This window comes from Gopherus flavomarginatus, chromosome 9 (genome assembly GCF_025201925.1).
Source record: "Gopherus flavomarginatus isolate rGopFla2 chromosome 9, rGopFla2.mat.asm, whole genome shotgun sequence".
NCBI classification, from domain to species: domain Eukaryota; kingdom Metazoa; phylum Chordata; order Testudines; family Testudinidae; genus Gopherus; species Gopherus flavomarginatus.
Genome location: NC_066625.1, coordinates 66,340,438 through 66,367,325, shown reverse-complemented (window position 1 = coordinate 66,367,325; position 26,888 = coordinate 66,340,438). Strand labels below are relative to the sequence as shown.

The 26,888-nt window shown below is 42.7% G+C and overlaps 1 protein-coding gene across 3 annotated transcripts in view; it reads left to right on the top strand.

Moving 5' to 3' along the window:
- The first annotated feature begins 277 nt into the window (after nt 1-277).
- The window catches only part of CGNL1 (cingulin like 1), a 165,840-nt gene continuing 139,229 nt past the window's right edge, over nt 278-26,888 (top strand). For 2 of the 3 annotated variants that reach the window (XM_050967906.1, XM_050967905.1), the window contains exons 1-2: nt 278-347; nt 1,706-1,771. The gene's annotated coding sequence lies outside the window, so the exon portion shown is untranslated. The remainder of the gene's footprint in view (nt 348-1,705; nt 1,772-26,888) is intronic. The other variant, XM_050967901.1, reaches the window with a different exon arrangement.

Genomic DNA, 26,888 nt, shown 5'->3' with positions numbered 1-26,888 from the left:
CCCTCATTTCCCTCACCCCAGTGGGACATATTCACCATGGTTGGTGCTGTGACTGGCACCATGCACAAGCCATCCCAAGCTGAAGTGTCCATATGCAACTAGTTTAAAACTTTATGGGAGCCAGGGAAGGGAGTTCTGAATCTTAACTTTCACTTTACGTTGTGACTATACTGACATTGGTACTTCTGTGTGTTTTATCTGCAGCTGCTGTCATTGAAGCCTTGTGGTAGTCTTCCCCTCCACACCCACGGACCCCTGAGCCAGATAAGGACGAGAAAGAAGATGACATGTTCAGTGAGATCCTGCAAGCCAGTGCTACATCAGACTGTGAGCAAAGGGCCTGGAGGGTGAGTACTGCAAACAGCCTGGGAAGGAAAGAGCAGACAGGATAGTCGTCTCTTTTCCAACCGGAAAAGTCCCACTCTTTTTAATCTCTGCTCATATAGAAGCTGTACCATACCCCTAATCATTTTTGTTGCCCTTTTCTGTATCTATTCCAATTCCAGTATATCTTTTTGGAGATAGGGTGACCACATCTGCATGTAGTATTCACGATGTGGGCATACCATGGATTTAAATAGAGGCAATATGATATTTTCTGTCTTATCTATTCATTTCCTAATGATTCCCAACATTCTGTTAGATTTTTTGATTGCTGCTGCACATTGAGTGGATGTTTTCAGAGAACGGTCCACAGTGACTCCAAGATCTCTTTCTTAAGTGGTAACAGCTAATTTAGACTCCTATCATTTTATATGTATAGTTGAGATTGTTTTCCAATGTGCATTACTTTGCATTTATCAACACTGAATTTAATCTGCCATTTTGTTGTCCAGTCGCTCAGTTTAGTGAGATCTCTTTGTAACTCTTCGTGGTCTGCTTTGGACTTAACTATCTTGAGTAGTTTTGTATCATCTGCAAATTTTACCACCTCACTATTTACCTTTTTCCACATCATTTATGAATATGTTGAACAGCACTGGTCCCGTACAAACCCTTGGGGGACACCTCTATTTAACTCTCTCCATTCTGAAAACTGACCATTTATTCCTACCCTTTGTTTCCTATCTTTTAACCAGTTACTGATCCACCCCTCTTATCCCATGACAGCTTACTTTGCTTAAGAGCGTTTAATGAGGGACCTTGTCACAGGCTGTCTGAAAATCTAAGTATAGTATATCAACTGGATCACCCTGATCCACATGCTTGTTGACCCCCTCAAAGAATTCTAGTAGATTGATGAGGCATGATTTCCCTTTACAAAAACCAAATTGACTCTTCTTGATCAAATCATGTTCTGTGTCTGATAATTCTGTTCTTTTCTATGGTTTCAATCAATTTGCCCAGTACTGACATTAGGCTTACACACAACTCATAGGATCAGGGACAACCACAGTGTGATAATCATAAATGTTCAGCAAGCACCACACAATTAATAGAGGCACTGATGATGTAACATTCACAGTTGTGCACCAAGCACCACACAGTTCTTAACGGGCCCCAAAACAGCAGGCCAGGTAGAGCACTGTCCACAACATATTACTATGGCTCACTGTTAAAGTGCTCTTTCAAAGCCTCCCTGACCTGAATAGCTCCATATTGAGCTCTTCTAATAGCCCTTGTGTCCAGCTGTTCAAACATAGCACACAGCTGCTCCAACTCCATCCTCTACCCTGGCAGCAACTTTTCCCCCTTTGCTTCACAGATATCATGCAGGACACAACAGGCAGCTGTAACCATTGGAGTGTTTTATTTACTAAGATCCAGTCTTGTGAATAAACAACGCCAGTGTCCCTTCAATCTACCAAAAGTGCATTCATCTGTCATTCTGCCCTTGCTGAGCTGGTATTTGAATCTTTTCTTGGTAGTGTTGAGGTGGCTTTCTTTCCCATCAATGGGAAAGAAAGGCCCTGCTTTAAGCTTTCTTAACATTCCTGTGTTCTTAAAAATGTGAGTGTTATGTGCCTTCCCTGACTGGCCAACACTGATATCAGTGAAGCATTCCTGGTGATCCACCAACGCTTGCATAACCATAGAAAAGTAGCCCTTTCTGTTGATGTACTTTGTGGCAAGGTAGTCTGGTGCCAAAATAGGGATTTGCATGCTGTCTATTGTTGCAGCACAGTTCAAGAACCCCATTGCTGCAAATCAATCCAGTACCTCCTGCACATTGCCAACAGTGACAATACCATGTAGCAACAGATGATTAATAGCCCTGCATGCTTTTATGACAACAGCTCCCACAGTGGATTTTCCAACTCTAAAATTGTTTCCCACTGACTAGTAGCAATCTGGCATTGCAAGTTACCACAGTGCAATCACCACTTGCTTCTCCATTGTCAGCAGAGCTCTCATTTTGGTGGCCCTGTGATACAGGGCTGGGATGAGCTCAGCATACAATCCAGGAATGTGGCCTTGGGCATTGAAAAGTTCTGCAGCCACTGATCATCATCCTAAATCTGCATTATGGTGTGATCCCACCAGTCAGTGTTCATTTCTCCGGCCCAAAGGCAGCGCTCCACCGTCTGCAACTGCTCTGTGAATGCCAATAACCTTGAAATGGTTCTCACCATGTCCCACAGCAATCTGTCCTCCAAGAAATCGTCATGTTCCCCACTGATTTTGTTCTTACAGCTTTGCAAATACTGATGGATCATGCGTCTTGTGCTTGCAACATTTATGACAACAGTGCAGAGCTGTGCAGGCTCCATGCTTTTCTCACAGATGGCAGACTGTGAGGTGGGTCGTGCGGGATTGTAAACTTTTTAAAAACAGTGCAAAAATTGTGGGAAATAGATAACATTATATGATGGAGACAGTTGCATGCAGGTAAGTTGACCCCTTTCTCCCAATCACCCCTGCATGACTTGTTTTTGCCCCCACCATACATTGGTGGGGGCATACATACAAAACCTCCCAAAAGACAATGTGCCGAATGGTGGTGTGTTGCACACTAGGATACCTCCTCATGGTGCACCACACTGTGCATCAACATAAGCACTCCTGGTGAGTATATGCAGCGTCGATGCAAGATGTCAAGCATGCACATGCACAAGCGATATGCTAACTGCGGCAGCTTTATGCTGATGTAATGTCTGTCAGCAAAAGTTCGTGGTGTAGATATGCCCTATGACCTGATTTGAATCTAATGTCTGAATTCCGAAAGGGAGAATTGGATCTGTGAATCATCCCACATACAGCTTAGACTGCATGGTAGCTATTCAAATGTTTGACCATCTGCCAAAGAGACTTTTGGCACAGGTTTTAATTTATTGGGAACAGGTTGCTGGACAAACACCAGGACTCTACATCCACTTGCTTCTGAAGAAGGAAGAGGGAGGGTCTGGTACATCGCATAAGCAGTTTGCTGTTGCACTGGGTCATATTTTCAATTGCCTTAATACAGAGCCAATGAAGTTTGCTAATAAATATTGGATAAAAATCAATAGCAACGTTCCACAAGGCTATACACTTCTGATGGTGCAACACAAAGGCTTATATTATATTAAAAAGGACAATGGAATCAAATGGCTTGTTAGACATCAGTAACGGAGACTGTATATGTGGTAATGAAATGTTACTGTAATAAGATGTCTTTATTAGGGGTTAGACTATCTTAAGTTTTTATCCAGTTGATAATACTGTGTGTGGAGCATTATACTACATTTTCCTCAATGGGTTATAATAAATGAAACCAGTTTGGAAACTTCAGGAGTGAATAAAGACATGTGACTCTGATGAGTCTCTCACTGATAATACAACTTGCATTCACAATAAACGTGCCTTTAATCATATATAGTTTTAAATATTTTGTCATGTTTCTTGTCAAAGGACCCTGCCTTTATTGAAATCAGTGGCGAAACTCTCATTGACTATAATGGCAGGAGAACAGGCCTATGAGCTAGAGTGACAAAAAGCCTGGCATGTTCTGTAAGCCACCATAATAACCTTTCCTGGGTACAGTTCACAAAGCATAAACAATGAAATCTTAAAAATAAATAGAAATATTTAAATGGTGAAAGTACCTTTTTCCACACTAAAACTGATCTCTCCAACACTCTCCTGTATTTGGGCAAACCATCTTTTGTTTTCAGTTACTGGAATCTGCAAAAATTATCACCTGTTTCCATGAATAAAAACTAGATGTTTTGTATGTGTTGCAACAAACCCTGAGAGTCCAGGGAAGCAATATTCTGTCCTGCACACAAGAGTTTTACAGGTATTGAGGCCAGAATAGAACCAGTTCAGTGATCTAGTCTGACCTCCTGCAGAACAAAGGCTATAGAATTTCGCCAAGTGGTTTCTGCATCATGCCCATAACAACTTATTGAGCTAAAGCATATCCTTTAATAATACATACAGTCTTGATTTAATAATCTCATGTTATGAAGGCTCCACCACCACATCCCTAGGTAAATTGTTCACGTGGTTAACTATTCTCACTGTCAAAAATTTGCACTTTCTATCAGTATCCAGCTATTGGATCTTGTGCATTTGTCTACTAGAAAGGGGTTCTCACAATAATTTTTTTGGTGGCCTCAGAGTGCGGCCAGCAACTCTTGCTGGTGGCCGCTCTGACAATTCTTCCTAAAATACTTAACTTTAGAAAAAACAAATAAATATGCATATATACAGGACCAAATCAATGTAATTTATTTACGTAGAGGTTTTTTGTGGACGCAGTAATTAAAAATAATGTGCAGTTATCTCTATTCTCTACTGGACCTAAACAGAACAATAACACAAATAAAGTGCTTTGTGCATTCTTGTCTTTTTGCTGTTGTTTTTTCTTTTGCTTTTTCAAGAAGACTTGTGTGATAACCTTAGTCCCAGATTTGGACCTTAGCGTCCAAAATATGGGGGTTAGCATGAAAACCTCCAAGCTTAGTTACCAGCTTGGACCTGGTACCTGCTGCCACCACCCAAAAAATTAGAGTGTTTTGGGGCACTCTGGTCCCTCTGAAAAACCTTCCCTGGGGACCCCAAGACCCAAATCCCTTGAGTCTCACAACAAAGGGAAATAATCCTTTTTCCCTTCCCCCCTCCAGGTGCTCCTGGAGAGATACACAGACACAAGCTCTGTGAAACTACACAGAGAGACTCCCCCTCTCTGTTCCCAATCCTGGAAACAAAAAGTACTTTCCTATTCCCCCAGAGGGAATGCAAAATCAGGCTAGCAATCCAACACACAGATCTCCCCTTGATTTCTTCCTCCCACCAATTCCCTGGTGAGTACAGACTCAATTTCCCTGAAGTAAAGAAAAACTCCAACAGGTCTTAAAAGAAAGCTTTATATAAAAGAAAGAAAAATACAAATGGGCTCTCTGTATTAAGATGATACAATACAGGGTCGATTGCTTAAAAGAATATTGAATAAACAGCCTTATTCAAAAAGAATACAAATCAAAGCACTCCAGCACTTATATTCATGCAAATACCAAAGAAAAGAAAACCATAGAACTTACTATCTGATCTCTTTGTCCTTACACTTAGAAACAGAAGACTAGAAAGTAGAACTACTTCTCCAAAGCTCAGAGAAATCAGGCAGGCAGAAAACAAAGACTCAGACACACAATTCCCTCCACCCAAAGTTGAAAAAATCCGGTTTCCTGATTGGTCCTCTGGTCAGGTGCTTCCGGTGAAAGAGACATTAACCCTTAGCTATCTGTTTATGACAACTTGCCAGCTAGTAAGTCTGCTGCTGTGAAAAGTAATATTCGTATATTTGTTAATATCACTTTTCACAGCAGACTTACTAGCTAGCTGGGAGGCAATTAAAAGTGATATTAACAAACATACAAATATCAATTTTCACAGCAGACTTACTCAGCCCTGGCAAGTCAGGGAACAAATTAAGCCCTGAATGGGGAGGTGGATAGGGAGACAGCAGAGGCCAAGGGCAATGGAGGGGATGGATGAGGGGCCAGGGAGGCAGCTTTGGCCAGGGGAAATGTTTGTGTGAGGGGGTCTTGAAACAAGGGCTGGCAACCGCAGCTGGGATTCAGGGTTGGAGTCCGAAGACCCACAACTGGAGCCTGCCGCCTGCCACCCCAGGGCTGAAGCACGAGCCTCACCGCCCCTGGGAAGATGCGGAAGTCACTGGCTGCCTGCTCCTCTAGAATTTGTGGCTCCAGAGGGGGTCAGGGCCTGCTGGTTGTCCTGGGGGAGGGGCTGCTGCTTTGCACCCCAACCCCCACCCCCAGTCACTGCCCAGGAGTCTGTGGCAACAAGAAAATTTCCTTGTGGCCACATGCAGCCACCATGGCCGCATTTGAGAAATGCTAAAATTAAATAATTTTTGACAGCCTTGAATGATGTAGCTGGGTAGACCTAACTTTTTAGTGTAGAGCTGGCATTAATCTTTCACTTTAAGCCAGGTTTTCCAGACCTTGAATTATTCTTCTCTTTTCTGAACCCTTTCTAATTTTCCTACACCCTTTTTAAAGTGTGGACACGAGAACTGGCTACAATATTCCAGCAATGGTCTCACTAATGCTGCACACAGTAACAATACTAACTCCTACTTGATATTCCTCTGTTTATAATCCAAAGTTAATCACTGCATTGCACTGGGAGCTCATGTTCAGTTGGTTATCCACCAGGACCCCATAAGTCCCTTTCAGAATCACTGCTTTACAAAATATACTGCCCCATCCTCTAAGTGTAACTTACATTTGTTGTTCCTGCATGCATGACCTTGCATTTGCCAGTATTAAAACACATGTTACTCAAGTAAGCTTAGCTTACAAAGCATTCAAGATCACTCTGCAGAACTGACCTACACTTATCATTAACACTCCAGCCAGGGGCGGTTCTATACATTTTGCCACCCCAAGCACGGCAGGCAGGCTGTCTTTGGTGGTTTGCCTGAGGAGGGTCCGCTGGTCCCGCGGCTTCGGCGTGCCTGCGGGAGGTCCTCCTAAGCCGCGGCACCAGCGGACCCTCTGCAGGCAAGCCGCAGAAGGCAGCCAGCACGCGCTTGGCGTGCTGGGGCCTGGAGCCGCCCCTGACTCCACCAATGTTTGTGTCATCTGCAGACTTTACCCGCAATTATTTTATATTTTCTTCCAGGTTATTGGTAACGATTTTGAATAGCCTTGGGCTGAGAATAGCTCCCTGTGAAACCCCATTAGAAACAACTCCACTCAATGATGATTCTCCATTTATAACTACTTTCTGAAATCCATCATTTAGTCAGCTTTTTATCTATTTAATATGTGCTACATTGATTTTGTAATTTTTTAAATCAGAGTGTTGTATGGTACTAAGTCTTCCAGAAGTCTAAGTATATTATGTCATCAAAGTTAACTTTATCAACCAAACATGAAATCTGATCAAAAAGATATCAAGTGTTTGAGATGTATTTTCCTTAAAACCATGTTCATTGGCATTAATTATACTACCATCCTTTAATTCTTTACTGATTGCATCCTGCAGGTGCCTTTCCACGATTCTGACTGAGAACAGTGTCAGGCTAACCAACTTATAGTGACACAGGCCATTCAGTTTGCCCTTTTTAAATATTGACATCATATTAGCTTTTTCCAGTCTTTGGGGATTTCCCCAGTATTCTAACATATGTTAAATAGCAGCATCATTGGCTCTCAGAACTCAGTATTTGGAAAAAAAAAACTTTTAGGTGGAAGTTATCTGGACTACAGATGTAAAACTGCTTAACTTTTGAGGTTGCTCTTCAACATTCTGCCTAGTTACCATTAGAACAGAAAGTATTTCCTTGCCAATGTTAAGACATGAATATATTGTTCAGCTCCTTCCCTAATACAGAACAGAAATATCTGCCTTTTCTGCAGCATTATTGACAATTTTATCATCTCTGTCTAATAACGGATTTTTACCATTCCTAGGACTTCTTTTGTTCCTGAGATATTTAAAAGAGCTATCCTCCACTAATGTAAATCTTTATAAGACATTGCATATTACAGCAAATACAAACGTATAAAAGGATTGCTGGGAATGTCCATTTTCAATGTAAGGCAGAGCCTCTTGTCAACTGCATGTACAGAGTGTGTAAGTTTAAAGTACAAAGGTACTGTGATCGACCCCACACAGCAGAGAAGGGAAAACATGTTCCTTGCCAGAAGGGTTCTGTAATACTGTGACCCTTACTCACGCTGAATAGCTCTTACTCAAACGCCTGGTCTCATTGAAGTCAATAGCACTACTCAATGAGTAAGAGTAGCAGACTCAGCTTCTAACCTAGCAGCCAATGTAGTTCAGATACACAAATAATGGACGACCAGATGGAGGTTAGTAGCAGAAGGGGCACTATGGAGTTCTTTCTTTAATAACTCTTCTGTGGATTATTATTGAGTTACTTCATGAATAATGGTCTTTGTAAGGGTAATGTTAATTAATATGCTAAAAGGCAAAGTAAGTCTAGAGCCAATATTCTAAAATATCCTCTTTCAGCATTGCAAAATAAGTACAAAAGTGAGTGGAAGAACACATCAAGTGGTACTACATTCACCTTTTAAAATTAACCAGCCATAAAGGAAGGACCTGACTGCTCAGACATGGTAAGAGGGCCTCGCAATAAAGCTATTATACTTATCGTTCTGACAATGCATGTATCAGAAATTAAGGTATCACAAGACACCTTCCATCTTTAATGTACACTTTCAGGGAATAACCCTATTAATCACTGTAGCATATTATAATCTGCCAACATGAAAATACAGAACAACGTTAAACTGTTTTCTCATCAATGGCCTAGAAACTAATCCTGCTATTTTTTAAGCGCATAACCTACAATAAAATGGCTTTTTAACTTCTATTTATCTGTATGTGTTTGTATTTCCATTGTACTTCATCAAAGTGATTATAAACAAAAACTTACATATCCTGCCATTGGGGGTGATCTTAGCAAAACTAGGCTCTAGTTGGAAAGATATTTGACAAAATCTGTGAAGTGATTTTTTGAAAAAATTTTTTTGTATATAACATGCTGCTACATTTGTTCTGCTTGTCTTATTCTCTATTTACTGTAGGGTTTTTTTTACATCTGTCCCTGTCTCTCTTCATCAAATATTTATCTGCAGCAGCTGAAGGAACCTCATTTGTTTTAATTAAAAATAAGACCACCAAGCTGGGATCACTTCCTAAGTATTTCCATGCCTTGAATAGACAGGCAGTAGTTCTTGAGGTTTTCCGAAGGGTGGCCCATTGACAGGCTTTTTTTTCCTTCTCTTTGTATCCTTCCTTTTTGCTCCATGTTTATTTTTGGACAGAGAAAAGTAATCAGAGCTGCATTCGTGATATATGAAGTTGTTAGGATTAATATACACAAAGAAGGACAAAGGAAAAGGATTATACCATGTCAGGTTTGGAGTTCCGCTGTAATGAATAATTTCCTAAAACTGTGGTTTGTGGACAACAATCACTGTTATCACAGGAGCATAAAGCAAGCCTTCATCAGTTAGTAGCTGGCTTATGCCCTGTAGACTTACACCCCTTTTACTTTCTTTTATTTTATCTTTTTTACCTATTTAAATATTTTCTGTAGCTCTATCAAAAGCTTTCTATTACAGATAGTGTATAATTAAGTGTACCTTAGTTTAAAAAAAAATAGACAACTTAAAATAACCCTTAGTACTAAGTTACAGTGTTGCAGAGTCACGGTGCACACCAGCACAACTTATACCAGTGGTCATCAACTCGTCGATCACGATCAACAGGTTGATCCTGGAGCCTCTGCCAGTTGATAATGATCTTCGGACCTGCCTTGGCCCCACGCTGCTCCTGGAAGAAGCTGGCTGCTGGCATATCTCTACGGCCTCTTGGGGAAGGGGGAGAGAGTGAGGCAGCTCCACGTGCTGCCCCCGTCGCCAGCACTGTCCCCGCAGCTCCCACGGGCTGGGAACCAGCCAATGGGAGCTGCGGGGGCGGTGCTTGCTGTCGCCCCAGCCCAGAGCCTGCACCCTCTCCCGTACACCAACCCCCTAACCCAGCCCAGTGAGGGTGGGGGAGAGCAAGTGATGGAGGGAGGGGAGAACGGAGTGAGCAGGGTGGGGCCTTGGGAAAGGGGCGGGGTAGATCTTGGGTTGATCTTAAATTCAAAAAGTGATCTTGTGCGTAAAAAGGTTGGAGGCCGCTAGCTTATACTATTGGATCCTTTCTCAAGATCACTGGAATATTTTGTAAGTGTTATTTTCACTTTCACACCTTTGTAGTGTCCAGGGGAGGAGGAATTTGAGGCTACCACTCTCACAGGGCAGAGAGAGCATGATGCAAAGCTTCTCCCCCACAGACCAAGGGATGGGAACATGACTGTGTGTTATCGTATCCCAGGATCCCAATTACTTACATCACATCACACCGTTAAGCCTCCGTCCTCAGCCATCTTCATTATTTTGACTCTAATTAATAACATCTTTTTACATTACGTTTTTAAAATGTATTTGAGACTGAAGATCCTATAAACCAATTGTCTATGCCTCCCTCCCCGCAACTAAACCATTCTTTCCTACGACTCTTGCATACAACATCTCTATACTTGAAAATTAAAAAACCCACGGTGTATCATCAGGATAAAAACTGTCCTATCCTCATTTAATGAAATCACCTTCAAAAGGGCAGCCTGCTCTAGTCTCTCTTATCAATTATTTGCAGTACATTCACATTAATTCATCCTTCATTTATACAGGTATTTATCACAACTGTCTATTAGACATGAAATACTGATAAGCAGTAAAATGAAAAGCTACTTTCCCTGTTGCACAGGTATAAATGCAGCAAAAATCACTGGGCAGAATCAGATCTTAGGTTCCAGGAACTGGGGTTTTCCTAAATTAACAACAGGCTTAGACATGCCAAGTTCAGACACGTTGCATCATGAAACTAATTCATGCTCATTTAATTTATACTGTGGTTAGGGGAAAATAAGTAGCAAAGCAGTCTGAGATGGTCTTACCAACAGTCAGAAAATTATCTCACTGTAGAATATACACCCCAAAAGATTTTGGGGAAGTTAAGATCAATACATTATCTTAATATGCATATTCAATTTTGCTATATGTACACTGTGTACCATATACTCAATGTATGTTACAGTGTGTGTATAATGTGGATTGGTAAACTTCTGAAAAGCTTCTGTGTCATAGGAGCCTAAGGGTTAAATTTTCAAAAATGACTTGGGTACTCAGGCACCTCAGTCTTAATGAAAGTCAATAGGCTCATAAATCGTGTAGGCATTTTTAAAAATTTTATCCCATACGTTGAAATACAGGCCCGTTTTCTGTTCTATAATTCACATAGACTCATAGAATCACATAAGTGCAGCACTGGAAGGGACCTCAATGAATCATCTAGTCCAGTCCCCTGCACTCAAGGCGGGACTAAGTAACAACTAGACCAGTCCTGACAGGTGTTCGACTAACCTGTTCTTAAAAACCTCCCATGATGGAGAGTCCACAACTTCCCTAGGCAATTTGTTCTAGTGCTTAACTACCCTGACAGTTAGGAAGTTTTTCCTAATGTCCAAACTAAACCTCCCTTGCTGCAATTTAAGCCCATTGCTTCCTGGCCTATCCTCAGAGGTTGAGTACAATTTTTCACCCTCCTCCTTGTAACAACTTTTTATGCACTGTACTTTAAAACTGTTATCATGTCCCTGTTCAGTCTTCTCATCTCTAGACTAAACAACCCAATTTTTTCAGCCTTTCCTCATAGGTCATGTTTTCTAGCCCTTTAATAATTTTTGTTGCTCTTCTCTGGACTTTCTCCAATTTGTCCACATCTTGCCTGAAATGTGACACCCAGAACTGGACCTAGTACTCCAGCTGAGGTCTTATCAGCACGGAGTGGAGTGGAAGAATTACTTCTTGTGTTGTAAGCAAGACACTCTGCTAATACATCCCCAGAATGATTTTTTTTTTTTTGCAACAGTGTTACATTGTTGACTCATATTTAGCTTGTGATCCACTATACCAGTGGGTCTCAACCAGGGGTATGTATACCCCTGGGGGTACGCAGTGGTCTTCTATTGGATACATAAACTCATCTAGATATTTGTCTAGTTTTACAACAGGCTACATAAAAAGCACTAGCATAGTCAGTACAAACTAAAATTACATACAATGACTTCTTTATACTGCTTTACATACTGTACCAGGAGTCGGCAACCTTTCAGAAGTGGTGTGCCGAGTCTTCATTTATTCACTCTAATTTAAGGTTTCACGTGCCAGTAATACATTTTAAGGTTTTTAGAAGGTCTCTGTCTCTAAGTCTATAATATATAACTAAACTATTGTTGTATGTAAAGTAAATAAGATTTTTAAAATGTTTAAGAATCTTCATTTAAAATTAAAATAAAATGCTGAGCCCCCCAGACCGGTAGCCAGGACCCGGGCAGTGTGAGTGCCACTGAAAATCAGCTCGCGTGCCACCTTTGGCACCCGTGCCATAGGTTGCCTACCCCTGCACTATACACTGAAATGTAGTACAATATTTATATTCCAATTGATTTATTGATATGGTAAAAATAAGAAAGTACGCCACTTGTCAGTAATAGTGTGTTGTGACACTTTTTTGTATTTTGACGTCTGATTTAGTAAGTAAGTAGTTTTCCACATTCCTGAGCGACACAGTTATACTGACATAAGTTTGTAGTGTAGACCAGGGCTCAATCACGTCTGAAAATGGAACTTAGGCTACTGAGTCACATAGGTGCTTTTCAGAATTTTATCCTATACTGATCCTTATAGACAGTACTTTCATAGACATGAATTCACTATATAGTGTAGCTTAACAGTATAATATAACTTTCTCAGTAAGACCTTAATATTAGCATAAAGAAAAACAATAAATTATACTTTAATTGACTTACAATGCACAGTTGTTATAGTTACTTTGAACAGATCACAGGTACTGAGTATTCGTGGGTTACAGTTGCAACCGAAACCAGAGATGACAAATGAGTTAAGGCCAGTTTTCTTAGACTGGAAAGATTATGAGCTTGTCATAAGATATTAAAGGAAGACTGGGGATTGCTTGCTGATGTCATTCAAATGAATAGCTAGTGGGTTACTGTAAAAGGGGAGTGCAGCTGCATGATGATCATCCACAAAGAAACTCTGTTCTGTTTATCATCCATTTTAACTTTGTTTAGCTGAGGATTTCAGAATGCTATGGAAATCTTAAATTGTTTCTCGAGAGGATAACCTTGATTTCTAAGCTGATTTACAGTGTAAATGGCATGATTCAGGCTACAAATTGCTATAATTTGAACTGAGTTTTTTACTTTTTGAATATATCTGAGAACAATAAATATTAGATCCTTAGCCTCATACGGCACTTTGTGCCATTCTAGTGGTGCAAAGAGACCATAAAGTCAACTAGGCAACTTAACTGGCTTCGAAGGAACTCCGCTGATGGAGAGGGGGAATGATTGGGTGACAGAACTAGCATAGGGGGCTCTTTCTCACCCCATTCATAGCCCCAAGAGCATGGGGATATTCCTTGAGCAATGTAGTCTTATGATCCCCAGCTATTACAATGCCTGTTACGGCTGGGTGCAACTTAAGTTTTGCTAGGGGATGAACTGACCCAGGCTGACTCCAGGAGTGGGGGTACAGTTGGAGAAAAGCCACTTTTGTACCTTCCCCCCAAGTCATGAGACCTAGATTTCTGTATACAACTTCTGATTAAATGTTTCACATATAAAAGGTAACACATCACCTGGTGCGCATATAGCAAGGGCAACAAAAGGGAAAACTGGATTTTGTCATACTTATACTGGTGTACATGAGGAATATTCTCTAAGGCCTGGTCTACACTATGCGTTTATACTGAATTTAGCAGCATTAAACTGATTTAACCTTGCACTTGTCCACACAACGAAGCCCTTTATATCGATATAAAGGGCTCTTAAAACCGATTTCTGTACTCCTCCCCCAGGGAAGTAGTGCTCAAATCGGTATTGCCATGTTGGATTAGGGTTAGTGTGGCCGCAATTCGACGGTATTGGCCTCCGGGCGATATCTCACAGTGCACCATTGTGACCGCTCTGGAAAGCCATCTGAACTCAGCTGCACTGGCCAGGTAGACAGGAAAAGCTCCGCGAACTTTTGAATTTTATTTCCTGTTTGGCCAGTGTGGAGAGCTCACCAGCACAGGTGACCACGCAGAGCTCATCAGCACAGCTAACAATGCAGTTAGTCTTTTAAAATCCTTACAGGCCTGGCTGAAAAACAGAAAAATCATTTTAGTGTTGCATATCTGAGAGGTCAGTGAAGCAGAGTTCTTTGCTGACACACAATAGACAATGCAGTCTCCTGAGAATCGAAAAAGAGCTCCAGCATGGACTGCACGGGAGGTACTGGATCTGATCGCTGTATGGGGAGAGAATTCCATGCTAACAGAACTCTGTTCCAAAAGACGAAATGAAAAAACATTTGAAAAAATTTCCAAGGCCATGATGGAGAGAGGCCACACCAGGGACTCAGTACAGTGCCGTGTGAAAGTTAAGGAGCTCAGACAAGCCTACCAGAAAACCAAAGCAGTAAACAGAAGGTCCAGGGCAGGGCCGAAAACATGCTGCTTTTACGCTGAGCTGCAAGCAATTCTACGGGGGTCCGCCACCACTACCCCACCGCTGTCTGTGGATTCTGAGGTGGGGGTAGTAATCTCAGCCATGCCTGAGGATTCTGCGGACGGGGAAGATGAGGAGGACGAGCTTGCAGAGAGCACACAGCACTCTGTTCTCCCCAACAGCCAGCAGCTTTTTCTCACCCTGATGGAATTACCCTCACAGCCCTCCCAAGCCACTATCCCAGACAATGAAGCTATGGAAGGGACCTCTGGTGAGTGTACCTTTGTAAATATAAAACATGGCTTAAAAGCAAGCATTTTTTAATGATTAATTTGCCCTGAGGACTTGGGATGCATTTGTGGCCAGTAAAGTTACTGGAAAAGTCTGTTAACATGTCTGGGGATGGAGCGGAAATCCTCCAGGGACATCTCCATGAAGCTCTCCTGGAGGTACTCCAAAAGCCTTTGCAGAAGGTTTCTGGGCAGGGTAGCCTTATTCCGTCCTCCATGGTAGGACACTTGACCACGCCATGCACGTAGCAAGTAATCTGGTATCATTGCATGACAAAGCCTAGCTGCGTATGGTCCCGGTATTTGCTGGCATTCAAGCAACATCTGTTCTTTATTTCGCTGTGTTATTCTCAGGAGAGTGATATTGGTCATGGTAACCTGGTTGAAATTCAGGAATTTAATTAAGGGGACAGAGATGGTTGGGCTGTTTGCCTGTGACTTAAAAGAAATCCTTCCCTGCATTTAGTCAAGCAAGGGGGTGGGGGGCGGTGATTGGCGCTGTTTTTTTGCGTTTGGCTAGCTGGGATCTTCCCTGCTGCCAGCCATGCGGTGGAGGGGAGGGTGGCTAGCAGCGATCTTCCATGATACCAGGCACGCGGTGGGGGGAGGGGTAAAGCGATCATTCCAGAGAATTGGATGGGGGCGGTTCTGGTGCTGCACATTAACAGGAAAGAAGCAGCACTCAACAGGCTTTCCTTGCTATTTGGGAAAGGAGGGCGCTGGATATATGATGGCTGCGGAAACCGAAAGAAAATGGCTTACCATGGCCGCATGCAAGCCAAATTCTGAGGCCCAGACCTGCGTCTGTGATCTCTAACACCAAAGCCGCAGGCACTCAATATTAAGATGCAAAATGCGACCTTATAGTGAGATCACATGTGCTATGTAAGGTGAATAGTGTTGTTCACCGTGAAAGAGTATAACCATTGTTCTGTAAAATGTATCTTTTTAAATACTTCTCTTCCTTTTTTCCCCCGCTCCTGCAGCTGCAAATTTTTCAAGTCTCTCTCCTCCATCCCGAAAGCTATCTCAGATAAGGCGGCGGAAAAAAAGATTCGAGACGAAATCTTCTCTGAAATCATGGAAGTGACCCGCAATGAAAGAGCTCATCTGAATGAGTGGAAGGACGTGGTATCAAAGTACAGGAAAGATGCCAATGACCGTGAGGACAGGAGTGACCAACGTGAGGATAGGAGGGATGAATATGAGGAGAGGAGAGACGCTCAAGATGAGAGGTGGCGGCAGGAAGATCTAAGTTGTCAGGATGCAACTCTGGGGCTGCTGCGTGATCAAACGGACATGCTCCGGCGTCTGGTGGAGCTTCAGGAACGGCAGCAGGATCACAGAGTGCCACTGCAGCCCCTGTATAACCGCCCTCCCCCATCACCATGTTCCTTAGCCGCCTCACCCACCAGACGACTAAGAACGCGTGGGAGGAGGCTCCGTGCACCCGCCCTTTCCACCCCAGTGGACAGCCCAACCAAAAGGCTGTCATTATTTTGAAATTTTTTTAGTGGCCTTTTCCTTCCCTCCTATCCTCCTCCTAAACCCCACCTGGGCTACCTTGTCAGTTCTCACACTCTTTTTGTAATTAATTAATAAAGAATACATGATTTTTAAACTAGTTATTTTATTTCCTTAGGAAGTAAGCGGTAATCCAAGGGGGAGGGTAGGTGGCTTACAGGGAATGAGTGAAACAAAGGGGAGGAAGGTTTCATCAAGGAGAAACAAACACAACAGTCACACTGTACCCTGGCCCATGATGAAACTGGTTTTCAAAGCTTCTCTGATGCGCACGGCTTCCTGGTGTGCTCTTCTAATCGCCCTGGTGTCTGCCCGCATGTAATCAGCAGCCAGGTGTTTTGCCTCAGCCTTCCACCCTGCCATAAAGGTCTCCCCCTTACTCTCACAGTGATTGTGGAGCACACAGCAAGCAGCAATAACAAAGGGGACATTGGTTTGGCTGAGGTCTGAGCGAGTCAGTAATGTGCGCCAGCGCGCCTTTAAACGGTCAAATGCACATTCTACCACCATTCTGCACTTGCTCAGCCTGTAGTTGAACAACTCCTGACTACTGTCCAGGCTGCCTGTGTATGGCTTCATGAGCCATGGCATCAAGGGGTAGGCTGGGTCCCCCAGGATATCTACAGGCATTTCAACATCTCCGACTGTTAATTTCTGGTCTGGGAAGTAATTCCCTTGCTGAAGCCATTTAAACAGAGTAGTGTTCCTGAAGACGCGAGCGTCATGAACCCTTCCCGGCCATCCCACGTGGATGTTGGTGAAACGTCCCTTGTGATCCACCAGTGCTGCAGCACCATGGAAAAGTACCCCTTTCGGTTATCTACTGGGTGCCCTGGTGCTCCAATGCCAAGATAGGGATATGGGTTCCATCTATCGCCCCACCACAGTTAGGGAATCCCATTGCAGCAAAGCCATCCACTATGACCTGGACATTTCCCAGAGTCACAACCTTTTGTAGCAGCAACTTGCATCACAGCAGCCCCCCACAGTAGATTTGCCCACTCCAAATTGATTCCCAACTGATCAGTAGCTGTCTGGCGTTGCAAGCTTCCAGAGGGCTATTGCCACTCACTTCTCAACTGTGATGGCTGCTCTCATCTTGGTATTCTGGCGTTTCAGGGCAGGGGAAAGCAAGTCACAAAGTTCCATGAAAGTGCCCTTACGCATGCGAAAGTTTCGCAGCCACTGGGAATTGTCCCACACCTGCAACACTATGCGGTCCCACCGGTCTGTGCTTGTTTCCTGGGCCCAAAATCGGCATTCAATGGCTAGAACCTGCCCCACTACCAGCATGATCTCCAAATTGCAGGGGCCCGCAGTTTGAGAGAATTCTGTGTCCATGTCCTCATCACTCTTGTTGCTGCGCTGCCGTAGCTGCCTCCTCCTTGACTGGTTTTGCAGGTTCTGGTTCAGCATTGACTGCATGAGAATGTGCGAGGTGTTTACAACGTCCATGATTGCTGTCTTGAGCTGAGCAGGGTCCATGTTTGCCATGCTATGGCGTCTGCACAGTTCACCCAGGGAAAAAGGCGCAAAACAGTTGTTGCTACTTGCATGGAGGGAGGGGTGAGGCTGTACCCAGAACCACCCGCAACAATGTTTTTTGCCCGATCAGGCACTGGGATCTCAACCCAGAATTCCAGTGGGCGGGGGAGATTGCGGAAACTATGGGATAGCTACCCACAGTGCAACGCTCCGGAAATCAATGCTACCCTCGGTACATGGACACACACCGCTGAATTAATGTGCTTAGTGTGGCCGTGTGTACTCGACTTTATACAATCTGTTTTACAAAACCGGTTTCTGTAAAATCGGAATAATCCCGTACTGTAGACATACCCTCAGTCAGTTCTCTATGCTAATGTATAATTGGAGTGAGAACAGAATCAAGAACAAGGCTGTATTCTCTCAGAAGAGAGGTAGATGTCATGGTGGTAAAAGCCCCTGAGCCCTGTCTTCCACTGTTGCGATCAATGGTAGAAAATTACAAGCCTTTATTTTTCAAGTGTATACTAAGCTTAGTAAAACCAAGGCTGTCAGTGAGTGTCAGTTATGACAGAAGTTTCTGTGAAGTGGATACTTTTGTCCATTAGTACTGGGTTGAGAAGCAGACACCTACAGCAGTGGTGAATGTCTGCATCCCAACACCAATCAGTTACATCACCTAACCAGTTATTTTACACTAGGTCAGTTTAAACCACACTTAACTTCAGTTTATTGTTGTGTGAAGTTTCAGGTTAAAGGAAGTTGGACAGTTCAGTGATAAACAATTATGAAATTTGTTTAGTAACGGAAATTTAGTGACAGCACTTCTCTTTAGTAAACCCCTGTGGCCAAACAATTGAAATAGCTGTTTTTATTTCTACAGTTTTACTTTGTAAATAAGTAATCTATTGCATATAGAATTTGATCAGCTCAAAAATACATTAAATCCAGACAAAATTTACAATCAAACAGCATGTAAGCCTGGCCTCATTGAAGTCACTGGCAAAACTCCCATTGACGTCAATGGGACCAGGACTTCACCCTCAACATATTTTTCCTGATAAAAAGAAATATTAATTTATGATACAAAAATTCACATTTTCATTCTCCTTTCTAGGTACTTATATGTCCTTGATTGCCATCAAATTTGATCACTTTGATACCCTGGATTTATGCTGGAACTGATCATTTTTACAGTGCAGGTGTTTCTGTACAAAAAAAAAAAATCTATGACAGAATGGTACTTTGGAAAAAAATGCTGACAATTACCCAAAGTATTAGTAGCTTGGGAATGTGGCTAGTACTGTTCCTGCAACATTTCCTGCGTACAGAATTCCCTAGTTTTGTAGAATTATCTGAGGTTTCCTGGAATTTGATGCCAATCTTACTAGAATTAGTGACTTGAGATTCTTTCATGTATATGATTAAAAGGCACCTTCCTTATAATTCTGAAACCAGCCCTGGAGGGAGTAGCATAAGCTCTCTGGACCAGCAAATCCCAGTGCGGTCAACTCAGCCCATTCTTCTGAGGCAAATAAATTGAGTTCCATGGAATTTAAATGTGTGGGCCTTCCAAGAGGGATGTTAAAAGCTGAGGTCCTTTCTGCTCTCTGTGGACATGTTCAATCCCATGGTACCTTTAATAAGAATAGGGGTTTGCTCCATTGTTGTGGGCTCAAAGCTCCCTTCCCTCACTGTTGTGCACAGGCTGTGCACATTTGACAACCAGTCTGCCATGTTCCCCCCAACAAGTGACTGCATATTATTGACTTGTACTACTGCCAGAGCCACAGAAGGCTGAATGTGCCAGCAGTGGGTGGAGCCATTCTCCCTGCCCCAGACTTTTCAGGTGTGCAGGGCTCATTTTCTCCCAGGGTAGGTGCTAGCTAGATGGTACATGAAAGTGGGGTGGGCCAGAGCCTTGGTCTTACCCAGACACGGACTCTCCCTTTGGCATGCATAGGGCCTCTGGAGCTTTCTGGCTGGTTTATGCAGAAGAAGCCAAAATATAGTCCATTGTTGTTCAGAGTACTTTGGGTTCCTTGGAATGAAAGTCACTATATGAGCATAAAATGTTATTTACCCGACAATGTGGCATGCATGGTTGTAAATGCAAGAGTACCAGAGAAATCGGGGCTGTTCTCATCGCTCATAATTAAATTAAGTGGTAATCATGGGCACCATCTAATGTCTGATAAAGGGCTAGATTCCTCTGGTAACATATGGGCAAGGAAGCTTAGTGGTCCATGGACCCACACTTAGAATATCTGTAGCAATTACTGACACTTGAAAATCTGTGATTGCTTCTTTGGAAGAAAGGTATACATTAGCTTTTCAGTTAACAATACTTTTAGAGCTGCCTCCAGAGAAGCTGTAGTTAGCATCTTCTGTACCCGAAAATGAAAATATCTTTTCAACAATTTTATAGTAATGGGTACAAACTGCGACGTTTATAGAGATATTGCACTTTGATTCATGAAAAGTCTTTCTGTACTCCATCCTCAGAATTAAGATTTTCAGGCATCCCATTTAATCTTCTAATCCAATAATCCAAAAGTCCAGCAATTAAAGAACGTTTTAGCAAAGCAACCCGAGGTTCATTCCTCTCATTATTCTGCGCAGTTTAAGCACTCTTATTTCAAATGCATTGGTTTGCTTCATGTGAAATATGCACCACATTTGCATCTCAAAATATTGTATTAATAGAGATTTTCGTAGATTTTGGGTGATCAGTTTTTACAGTGCCAATCACAATGGGGCCCTGGTCTGTCGCTTGGTCTCCTAAGCACTATGGTAACAAGAACATAAGAATGGCCATACTGGGTCAGCCCAGTGGTGGTCCTAGCCCAGTATCCTGTCCTTTGACTGGAGCCAGTGCCAGACCCTTCAGAGAGAATGAACAGAACGGCCATTTATTGGGAGATCCATCCTGTTGTCCAGTCTGCTTCTGGCATCAGAGGTTTAGGGACATCCAGAGCATGGAGTTGCATCCCTGCCCATCTTGGCTAGTAAACACTGATGGACCTATTTGTCATGAATTTAGTTAATTCTTTTTTGAACCCAGTTGTACTTTGTGATTCACTACTACCCCTGGCAATGAGCTCCACCGGATTGCGGTGTGAAGAAGGTTTGTTTTAAACCTGTTGCCTATTAATTTCATTGGGTGACCCTTTGTGTTATATGAAGGGATAAATAACATTTCCTTATTCACTTTCTCCACATCATTCATGATTTTATAGACCTTTGTCATATTCCCAGTTTGTCTCTTTTCTATGCTGAACAGTGCCAGTCTTTTCAAGCTCTCCTCATATAGAATCTGTTCTATAGCTCTAATCATTTTTGTTGCCCTTCTCTGTACTTCTTCCAATATATCTTTTTGGAGATGGGTGATCAGAACTGCATGCAGTATTCAAGCTGTGGCCTTATTGTGGATTTGTATAGTGGCATTATGATATTTACTGTCTTATATCTATCCCTTTCCTAATGGTTCCTAATGTTGTTAGCTTTTTTGACTGCCGCTGCACACTGAACAGATGTTTTCAGATAACTATTCATAATGACTCTAAAATCTCTTTCTTGAGTGTTAACAGCTACTTTAGACCTTATCACTTTATATGTATAGTTGGGATTGTGTTTTCCAATGTGCTTTAGTTTGCATTTATCAACACTGAATTTCATTGGCCGTTTTCTTCCCCAGTCACCCAGTTTTGTGAGATCCCTTTGTAACTCTTCACAGTTAGCTTTGGACTTACTATCTTCAGTAATTTTCTATTGTTTGCAAACATTGTCACCTCACTGTTTATCCCCTTTTCCAGATAATTTATGACTCTGTTAAACAGCACTGGTCCCACTACAGATCTTTCGGGGACTGTGTTATTTACCTCTTTCCACTGTGAAAACTGTCTTTCACTACAGAGAAGGGCTCCAGCATCAGGGAAAGACTCCAACAGGAGAGAGATAGCAAAGAATGGCTCTAGCAGCTCCCCGTTGCCAGAGCTTTTCCCACTGCCTCCCCTGTCCGAGTCTTTCATTGACATATGTAGCTACCCAACTGCAGTGTGGATGCAGCTTGCTTTTCACTGTGGCGTGTAGTTACACATATCCTATATACTACTGCCAGTGATGTGCAGTGTAGACATAGCCTTCATATGAGATACAGGAAAAAGGAGGAGGTGTAGCATTGTATATTGAACATGTGTACACTTGCACTGGGGTAGAGATAGATGTGGGAGGCAGACCTGTTGGAAGTCCTTAGGTCAGGACAAAAAAGGGTAAAAAATAAGAGTGATGCCATGGTAGATATCTAATATAGACCACCCAGCTTCTGACAAGCAGGGAGGAACTGGTTGAGAATTTGAAGGTGGAAGGCAGCTTGGGTGAAAATAATTATGAAATGATAGATTCCATGATTCTAAGGAATGATAACAGGGAAAACAGCAGAATACAGATAATGGACTTCAAGAATGTAGACAAAAGATATCGTAATTTCAATTCACCTCATACAAGTACTGTAGTGCAATCTCTTCAGCATGAAAGTGCAACTTACAAATGTTTAGCATATCTAGCACATAAATACTTTGCAAAGCCAGTTACAAAAGAGCCATGCAAATTCTTGTTCTCACTTTCAGGTGACATTGTAAACAAGCATTATCTCCTGCCAATGTAAACAAACTTGTTTGTCTGCATGATTGGTTGAACAAGAAGTAGGACTGAGTAGATTGTAGGCTCTGATGTTTTACATTGTTTTGGTTTTGACTGCAGTTATTTAAAACAAAAAATCTACATTTGTAACTTTCACTTTCATGATGAAGAGATTGCACTACAGTATTTGTATGAGGTGAACTGAAAAATATTTCTTCTGCTTATCATTTTTACAGTGCAAATATTTGTAATAAAAATAATATACACTTTGATTTCAATTACAAAACAGAATACAATATATATGAAAATGTAGAAAGATATCCAAAATATTTAATACATTTCTATTCGTATTCTATTTTTTAACAGTGTGATTAAAACGGCAATTAATCGCAATTAATTTTTTATCATGATTTTCAGATAATCGCGTGAGTTAACTGCAATTAATTGACAGCCCTAGTTTTGATTAATTCAACAGTGCTCTAATATAAACAATATTTAAATATATTGTGATGATGGAATTCAATTTTTCAGAAAGAAATCAATTGGAACCTCTCTCCCCAAACAACCTCCCTGCTTTCTTCTGCTTGTTACAGTATGAAAAGCTAATGGAAATCTGATCATTCTCCAGACTCTTCCTTCTCTGCATGAGACTTGAGACTTTCTTCCAGGTCTGACCTTCCCTCATGTTAAATGAATCCTGCTGCAAACACAACCTCTCTGCAGTTGCTGCTCTAACTGGGTAGTATGGATATAGAGCAGTGGTTCTCAGGCAGGGGTGTAGGTACCCCTGCGGGTACGTAGAGGTCTTCCAAGGGATACATCAACTCATCTAGATATTTGCCTAGTTTTACAACAGGCTACATAAAAAGCACTAGCAAAGTCACTACATACTAAAATTTCATACAGAAAATGACTTGTTTATACTGCTCTATATACTATACACTGAAATGTAAGTACAATATTTATATTCCAATTGATTTATTTTATAATTATATGGTAAAAATGAGAAAGTAAGCAATTTTATCAGTAATAGTGTGCTGTGACGCTTTTGTATTTTTATGTCTGATTATGTAAGAAAGTAGTTTTTAAGTGAGGTTTAGCTTGGAGGTAAGCAAGACAAATCAGACTCCTGAAAGGGGTACAGTAGTCTGGCAAGGTTGAGAGCCACTGGTATAGAGCCCATTAGACAAGGGGAGGCTCAGTTCAAATCATGTTTTTTCTTGTATCGCATCTCATACTCTAACTCTGTCTGCTTCTCTGCACTGACTTCTCTGGTCTAATGGGAGGATCCTCAGTGCTACAAAAACAAGGAAGAAATGGAGCAAGCTTGGAGAGAGGGAGGGAACTGCGGACTTTGACTGCTAGCATGAGTAATGCCTGAAAGGGACTATAGCAAGGATCGTCAACCTTTGGCCTGTGGGTCGCTGGGGTAACCACCCTGGCGGGCCGGGCCAATTTGTTTACCTGCCGTATCTGCAGGTTTGGACGATCACGGCTCCCAGTGGCTGCAGTTTGCTGTTCTAGGTCAATAGGGGCTGTGGGAAGCAGCGTGGGCAGAGGGATGTGCTGGCCGCCACTTCCCGACACCCCCATTGGCCTGGAGCAGCGAACCGCAGCCACTGGGAGCCGCGATTGGCCAAACCTGCGGATGTGGCAGATAAACAAGCCAGCCTGGCCCACCACGGGTGCTTACCCTGGCGGGCTGCATTCCAAAGGTTGCCGATCCCTGGACTATATAGTTCCTTACTTATGCCAATGAGCATTGGCTGGTGGCCACATTTCAGGCATCAGATCAAAGCGAAAGCACAGGACAAGCAAAGTGGGGCTATACACAAGGGCTCACTTCACTCATCTCCCTCCTCCTCAAGCCAGAGCATGTGAAGGCTGAGCAGGCTAGTGAATGGTTGGGTTTGGAATGGGAATTGGGGGTGGGGGGGGTGACTAGAGAAGGGTCCAAGTTCCTTTGCAGGAATGGGAGAGGTAGAGATTTGTTAGATCTGGGGAGAGGAACCAGAGAAAGGTCTACTCTGAGCTTTTCTTAAGGAACTCTGGGGGAGACTGGAGAATGACTGGGTTTTGCAGCAGAGGCTGGAAGAACAATCAGAGGAGAGCCAGAGACTCTTGCACAGGAGAAAACAAATGAGACGTATAATGACGGAGGAGTATAGAATTGATTGTAATGTCTGTCATAGAGCAGGATGTGAAAACAACTTTCCAGCTGCTTAAACTTAGTTCAAAAGAGCACAAAAAACACATTTCCAGCTAGCCCAGAGTTATATTTTCAGAACCGTGAATTGAATTGCAGGTTAAAATTCATGAGGAACATGCCAGAGCCAGGGCACTTTTACACCCTGTTTATGTGACTCTGGCAAACGACTAGCTTGCTAGCAATACAAATTACAATATTCTCTTCCTGAGCTCTGTTGACCTTCAACCCAGTAAGCAGATAAAATGTAAAAAGGTACAGAAATAGACAAGAGCAGCTTTTATAAATGGAACCACTGTAATATCAAAACTGGGTTGGGGGGGCGTGGAAGTTTGATGAACGAAACAATTATAAGAGACAAAGACATGCAGCTCTGACATTCTCCTGACAATCCAGGGGAATTGAATCCATCTGAGTGCTTTTGAGTTCAATCCTCTAATCCCTTCATTTACCCTTTCATTTGGTGCACTGGGTACTCCTCCCTGGTGTGTGCTGCAGCTCCTTTGGGTCAGTCAATGTTGTGGTCACTTGTTGTTTGACTTTGCCTTGGGCCGGAATCCTGCTCTTTCCGTTTTTCTGGCTGTAACATTCCATTACCAGGTTATCTCCAGCTTATCTAAGGCCTGGGACATCATTATTAGGGAAGTCAAAACTTAGCACGACACCACAGCAGTGTCTGTAGTGGCTCTTCCTTCCTTTACTGAAGGTCTCATTTGCTCATTCCTAGATCTTATGCCTTGGTTTCCTTATATGCAGGGCCCTACCAAATTCTTGACCATGAAAAATGTGTCACAGACCGTGAAATCTGGTCTTTTGTGTGCTTTTACCCTGTACTTTACAGATTTCAAGGGAGGAGACCAGTATTTCTCAAACTAGGGGTTCTGACCCAAAAGGGAGTTGCGGGTGTGTGTGTGTGTGTGTGTGTGTGTGACAAGGTTATTTTAGGGGGGCTGCAGTATTGCAACCCTTACTTCTGTGCTGCCTTCAGAGCTGGGTGGCTGGAGAGTGGTGGCTGAAGGGCCCAGTTCTGCAGGCAACAGCACAGAAGTAAGGGTGGCAATACCATACCATACCATCCTTACTTCTACACTGCTGCTGGCCAGCAGCTGCTGTTCTCCAGCTGCCCAGCTCTGAAGGCAGCGCTATCGCCAGCAGCAGCTCAGAAATAAGGTAGCAGTACCACAAAACTCTCCTCTCACCCCCCCCCACAACTCTTTTTTGGGTCAAGACCCCTACAATTACAACACTGTGAAATTTCAGATTTAAATAGCTCAAATCATGAAATTTATTATTTTTAAAATCCTATTTCAATGAAATTGAAATTCCCCCTTTGTGTTGCGGTGCAACACATGTATGTCCTCGCCAAGCCACCATCTCTTCTTCTGGATCAGGCCTGGAACTGGAAGAGATGGAGGAGGCAGCACGAAGAGATGGTGGACCAGACTTCTGGGAAATGGGGAGCCAGGTCTCAGACGTTTTGGGGGCCAGAGCCCCAAAAGGAGCTGCTGTCCTCGCTTCAGGCTATGCTGATTACTGACAGCTTCAATTGCCAACCCTTTCCCATCTCTAAGGACTGGCCGGGGCCTCTCCCACCAGAGAGACCAGGACTGTGAATTTGTAGTAGCGTCTATGGCCAAGTGTGTGTGTGGGGCTGCTCCCCTTGGTTTCCCCCCTTTGTTGTGCCCCAGACCCGTGTTTTGGGGTTCCCAGATACTGGATCCATGTGAACTCAGAACTAGTGCTTACTACCTTGGTATACTCCAATGTTCCACTTAACACTGACATAGTCAGAGCAGGGGTCTATTTCTCTGAGGTAATGATCACTCTTTATGTCTGCTCAACTCACATGTCCCTACCTACGAGGCTCAGGTTTTCAGAGCCTGGAATATTCTCTCTGTCAACAAGAGAATATTGCTTTTTTTAAAATATAAAAGTGAAGAATTTGGAAAGCAAGTCCTAGTGGGCACTTGGCGCCTCTTTAACCCACAACAATCAGATTTCCTAGGCTGTGTAGACTGCCTGTTATAAGCTGAATGCTGAAAAGCTGCTGCCACCCTACTCTCTGTCCCAGAACATGAGACTCCAGTGTATATAACATCAGCTGGGAAAAAGATGATGAAGGAAATATTAGTTATCAATAGACATGACAAACGGTTCAAGTGCCTTGAAACTCTGTGATAGCAACTCTAAGCTG